Here is a 6,347-nt window from a genome sequence, read left to right as displayed (position 1 = left end):
ATCATAAGCTACCAGCAATATTTATGGATTTGATTCTTAGAGATCCTTTGTTCCCTATAGGAAAATATATGTAGGACCTATTGAACTTGATCTTATATGAGCTAAAGCAATTAATCATGTCAACTAGTTGGAAGGCATGACCATGTGATGCCCAATCCAAATGGCTCTTCATCACATATCATGAGATTTTATGACTTCTCATCACTTCTTAAAAATTCTGTAATGAATAATGCTTCTTTCCAAGTTTCAAAAGAGGTAGGGCCGATTGTTCTTCAACTAATACCACAAAGTTTTCAATACTTGGAAGGCAAGAACATGTGATACGTCAGTGCCATTGTCTTCTGCTGGTGCCCAGAAATTCCTATGCAATACAACATCAGCATGAGTTGCCATTTCCTATATAAACATATCCAAAGAGGTATCTACCACCACAACACTCACCAAACATCAAAGCTTTCTCTGCTTTTGAGTTCCCTTACAGTCCTTTTTTTCTCATCTATACTAAAACTAAGAGATCATGGCTATTCTCCGTATGATCAAGAAGTCTTCCGCAACTAGAGATATTCCCAAGGGCCATTTGCTGTGTATGTTGGAGAGATGCAGAAAAAGAGATTTGTGATCCCCATATCATTCTTGAGCGAACCTTTGTTTCAAGACTTGCTTAGTCAAGCTGAGGAAGAATTTGGCTTCGACCATCCAATGGGTGGTGTGACTATTCCCTGCAGTGAGGATTTGTTCACCGATCTCACATCTCGATTGAGGAAGTGAGAAGGAAACTTGTCCCCATATTTTTTGTTACACAATTTTGTATAGTTGTAGTAAGCCAGGAACTCCACTGTGTACAGTAGAGAGTTAGAAGAAACACTAGGTAGACTAAGGACACATCTACTTCAAAAGAAATTGAAGTAATGAAACTTTTTACTTCCATACATTGATGTAATCAATTCATTGCAATAGAAATTTTTTGCTCTACTCGAATGAACTACAATCTAGTCCCTCTAAAGTGGCATAACTCATTCGATTGGTTAAAATGATAATTACACTTTATGAACTCTTTATAAGAAATATTATCTATACTTTTGAATATGAACTCAAATTTCTAGCAATAATAAAGTTTTGACCGACTCATAATTTAATGGAGATTTGCATAACATGGACAGAGACATATAGATAGCCAGTAAAAAGTACATTGTATTCTCTACTATTTGGAAACATTTCGCAAAATCTATTGAAATGGCTTGGTTTATTTTAATCAGGAAAGTTGATCCTACATAATGACTTAGCTTGAGGGACCAAGCAAATGGTCAGATTGTTGTAAATTTTACCTGTTAATATCATTCTGATCGATCTGAAAAGATCCTGCTGTTGACAATGACTCAATGTTATCAAATTGATTTCTAAGAATCTTCTGTTGTCTATCTTGTCCTGAAAAACACTGGGATGTAGGGGCTGCTGATATGGAAGAGCAATGACTAAGATCATATATAATTGACAATGAGTTGAGTAGCAAAACCATGTGATATTGTCAATCAACAGTACAACAAATGCCTCTCTACCAGTTGAATCTTCTATATGATTGATTTGTTTTCTCTTATAGTTTTATATAAGTGGACACATGAGAGTTGGAAGGCAAAACCATGTTATACTTCCGGTGCTACTGTCTTTAGCTGGTTCCCACATAATGACTATTCAATGCACATCAGTAGAATTCTACAACTTGATATATAAACACATACAAAGAAGGGTTTACCATAACAGCTCTCACCAAAACTTGAAAACATACAAAAACCTTTCTCTGCTTTCAGATTTCCTTACTAATTCTTCCAATCCTTATTTGCTCATCTATATTGAACTAAACGACCATGGCTATCCGTATGCCTCGTATAATCAAGAAGTCTTCTACTAGTGGCGACGTTCCGAAAGGCCATTTTGCTGTTTATGTGGGGGAGAAGCAAAAGAAGAGATTTGTAGTCCCCATTTCATTCTTGAGCGAACCTTTATTTCAAGACTTGCTTAGTCAAGCTGAGCAAGAATTTGGCTTCAATCATCCAATGGGCGGTGTGACAATACCCTGTAGTGAGGATGTGTTCATTAATCTTACTTCTCGCTTGAGTAGGTTCTGAGGCTTTTCCTTTCACAATTTTGTAAAGAAGTAACCTTTCTAGTTAGGAGAGACTCACTATTCAATACACATTACTGAAAATTAGATAGAGGGGGCTATTTGTCGTGGATCCCATTTTTGAATGTAATTTTCAGTAGCTGATGTTAAAAAGACATAATGAAATCTATTCAGATTCATTCTTTCGTCAATTGATTTTTCAGAATTCTTGTTTGCATGATTTCATTTCTTTATAACATGGGAATTGGAGCTTCTCAAGTGCTAAAGTCTACGTTAGGATAGAATTGATTTTTCGGATTCAAAATGAAAACTTTGATGAAGGCCTGTTTGGATAGGACTTTGTATCTACATTAGGATAGATTTCAACAGACTGCTGAGGCGTTGGAGAACGTCACGGATAAAACTGGCACTAGTCTAAGCCAGTTTTCTGTATTCAATTCTGTCTTATAGGTTATTTTCCCATCAATGTCTAATCTCTAACCCATTGTTTTAGTTCATTTGCAAAGTATGCTTTGAAATAAGACTTTCGTTTTCGAATTAATGTAGTTTGCTTGATACGATGGCATGCCGCGTTCTAAGGTCACTAATATAGGGGAGATATCAAATTATGTGTGATCAAACAGATAAAATTACTAATCTAACTTGAAAGGAAGAATATTAGAGACAACAAACAATGTATTGAATTCGATAATATTACAAAATGTGGTATATATATATTTTAACCCCTCAATAAGTAATTACACTTGAAAACTCGCTGCTCATCTCACACTTACTCCTTTAAAACCTGATTTTCTAGTTTCAACACCCCATTGCATGTTAACAGCAGCAACATCATCACTTGGTTTCTTCCTTTTCTTCATATTTACTTCTTCAACAGCTCGTGGAAACTCTTCTACCCGTGTCCTACAAGACTCTGAAGAAGTACTGCTATTAGACTGTAAGATTCTGTTTACTGTGGCTCTTAGAGTCAAATTAGGCAAGAGAACATCAACAAGTATATTTCTAGCCCCACATACGCAAACAGAGTTAGACATAATATGATTCCTTATGCATTTATTGCAGAAACTACTAAAACAACATTTGCTTGCTATAACTGCATCTTTCATTAATTCTTTACACAATGGGCAGTGAAGCTCTGGTGGTATATCTGTATAGGAACGCTTAGAAGACGATGAAGAAGAAGATCCCTCAACCTCCTTAGTAAAAGCTGCCATCAAAACAGCAACACTTGCACTTACTTTCTTGATGTCATAATTGGGGTCACCATTTGTAGGGCAATGCTGAATGAAATGCCCAGGCACCTTGCATCGATGACAGACATACCCCGGTGGTGGGTTTTTCCATTCCATTCCACCTTGTCCAACACTAAAGCCAGCCGATCTTGTGTCATTATACTCAAGTGATATGTTGACAATTGAATTCTTGATTATACTACAAGTACTAGTGGGCACTGGATTGCCTAATTGACTTGGCATTACTACTTTTGGAATTACATACACATCATCGCCAAAATCATCGTAATCAATATCTTGAGAATATTTGGACTCTTTTTTAACTGAATGAACCTCCTCCTGTTTACACAACACTTGCTTGGGATCCTCTTTAATTAGTATGGGGCAGCAAGGTAATCCAGGAAGGCGACGAATCAAAACAGTTGTACTTGTAGGAATCAAGGTGGCATGATCAACATAATCTTCGTTAGTTTGTACGTTGGTGAGAAGAAGGTCGAAATCTTTACCCCAACCATAACGCTTGGATTCAAATATTTTTGATTTCAAATTCCCAACAGAAATAAAATGATCAAGAATTGGTATTGAATCATAATCCTTACAACTTTTATACTTGATATACACTGCCATAACTGAAATATTTTTGCTTTTGCTACTAAAAAGAAATCAAAGAAGAGAAACAAAGTTAAGAATTTGGTTGCACAGAAACAGAGTTAGGAATTGAGTTTATATAGACATTTTTTTTAACTTCCGAAACCAAGTCGGAATCTGAAAGGAAAAAAAGTTTCCTAAAACTGTAATCCCATTCCCATCCCATACTTTCCTAAGCCAACTCGGAATCTGAAAGAAAAAAACTCAGGTTTCCTTATTTTACACTTACAAAAATAATTTGATTTTATAAATTATAATTTAATTATATATTTTATTGAGGCACCGGATCAAAATTATTGTGGTAGCCTTTCTCAGAATTATTTTATCCTTTGAATATCTGATATTGTAAAAAAATAAATTATTATTTATAATTATAATCGTTAGATTGAGAAACCTGAAGGGGCAATTATTTTTTCAGGTATAGGATACATTTTTGTTACTATATCATTGTTTGACGGTAATATTTTGTGGTTTTGTGCCCCTGTTTTTTTTTGGTTGTTTATATTCCTGTTTAACTATATTTTTGTGGTTGTGTATCCTTAAATTAGCGATGGACAAAGATTATAATTAGAGCGAATAACTATAGTGCATCCAAAGAACAGTTAAGTTGTTTTTAAAATTTCCTCAGATAATTAGGTACAAAAGGTAAACTTTTATTCGAATCAACATAACTTTTAGTGACACAATGGTATTATTTCAGCTACAAATTAAAGACAGTTGAAATAAGTCTATTTTTAGTGAGAAATGTCTCCATTAACTTCAAAATAATTGAGTTTTTTTCTAACATATAAATTCCACATTTGTTTAATACATTTTACGAAACATTTTAATCATGGATAAATGACATGATGTGGGTGCGCAAACAATTTAAATGGCCAACTTTTGAGTTGTTATTTGGCCTATATAAACACATTTCAAGAGTGTCTACCACCACAGCTCTCAGCAAAACTTGAAAGCATTCAAAGAAAAAATATTCTGCTTTTGAGGTCTTTAGTAGTTCTTCTCATCTATACTTAAACTAGAAGATCATGGCTATTCGTATGTCTCTTATAATCAAGAAATCTTCCACATCTAGAGATGTTCCCATAGGATATTTTGTTGTGTATGTCAGGGAGAAGCACAAGAAGAGATATGTGATATGTTAGGACCGAAATAATTAGGTGTAATGCGAAAGCTAGCAAAGCAAACCTTGAAAGATCACGAGTAAGAAGACAAGCGAGAAATATACCAAAAGACACAAAGATTTAACGTGGTTCGGTCAATCGACCTATGTCCACAAAGGAGATAAGCAATCCACTATAAATATGAGAGTACAAAATATAGAGAGAAATAACCTCAACCAATTCACTCGAAATACATGGGAGGTTCACACAAAGTGATAACATATCAAGCTTGTGTCCCACAAATTCTCCCCCTAACCAAAACTATCAAAGCCCTTAAGACTACATTGTGAATGCTGATTAAGTTAGAAGGAACAAGTCTCAATTTATAGAGTCCAAAACTTTTTCCTACCATAAAAGGACTAGCCAATCCAAAACATTTTCCTAAAAGGAAAACCTATTTATAGTAAGAAATTCAAGACAAATAAAACCCAACATGACCCCGTATCATTCTTGAGTCAACCTTTATTTCAAGACTTGCTCAGTCAAGATGAAGAAGAATTTGGATTCGATCATCGAATGGGTGGGAATATGTTCATTGATCTCACATGTCGATCACTTGAGGAAGTGAGAAGGAATTAACCATTTATAGTACTCTTCATGGACATTTGGAAACTATAAAGACAGGTTGATAGTGAGTAAACATCGTCTATGTTCTCTACATTTGCTGAAATAACTCCGATAATTTGAATATGGAAAGTTGATCCTACATAATGAGTTTAGCATGAGGGACCAGACAAGTTGTCATATTTTACAAGTAAATTTATTTCTAATTGCAGACCAAGTGGTCCGGACCTGAATAATTACAGGACGATTGCCTGTTGTTATCAATTTGATTTATAAAGATGCTGTGTTTTCAATCATGTCATAAAAACAATGTCTTGATAGCGAGTTGGACAACAAAACCATGTGATACTTCATCTTATACTTCTTACATTATATTAATGGAGTACACAAATCATCATAATCCACCGATTTCATTATGAGAAAGAGGTAGGACCAACCAACCGTTGCATGTTGAACTTGTATGAGCTAAAGTAATTAATCATGTCAATTAGTAGGAAGACAGAACCATTTGGTTATTGAGATGTCATTGTCTTCACCACAAATAATGAGATTTTATGACTTGCCATTTGCTATATATAAACTGTTTTGAGAAGTTGTCACTACCACAGCTCTCCACAAAAC

At 34.8% G+C, this 6,347-nt stretch overlaps 1 long non-coding RNA gene across 1 annotated transcript in view; it reads right to left on the bottom strand.

Annotated features, from left to right (window-relative positions):
- LOC125816918 (uncharacterized) overlaps positions 1-734 on the bottom strand; it is a 34,230-nt gene extending 33,496 nt beyond the window's left edge. Inside the window, exon 1 of the long non-coding RNA XR_007442247.1 lies at positions 644-734. This is a non-coding gene — a long non-coding RNA (uncharacterized LOC125816918). The remainder of the gene's footprint in view (positions 1-643) is intronic.
- Between the last annotated feature and the right edge of the window lie 5,613 nt (positions 735-6,347).

Source organism: Solanum verrucosum, unplaced genomic scaffold (genome assembly GCF_900185275.1).
Source record: "Solanum verrucosum unplaced genomic scaffold, falcon-dt-bn FXZP01000261.1, whole genome shotgun sequence".
NCBI lineage: Eukaryota > Viridiplantae > Streptophyta > Magnoliopsida > Solanales > Solanaceae > Solanum > Solanum verrucosum.
Note: the sequence above shows the minus strand (reverse complement) of the source record. Positions and strands in the feature narration are given on the sequence as shown.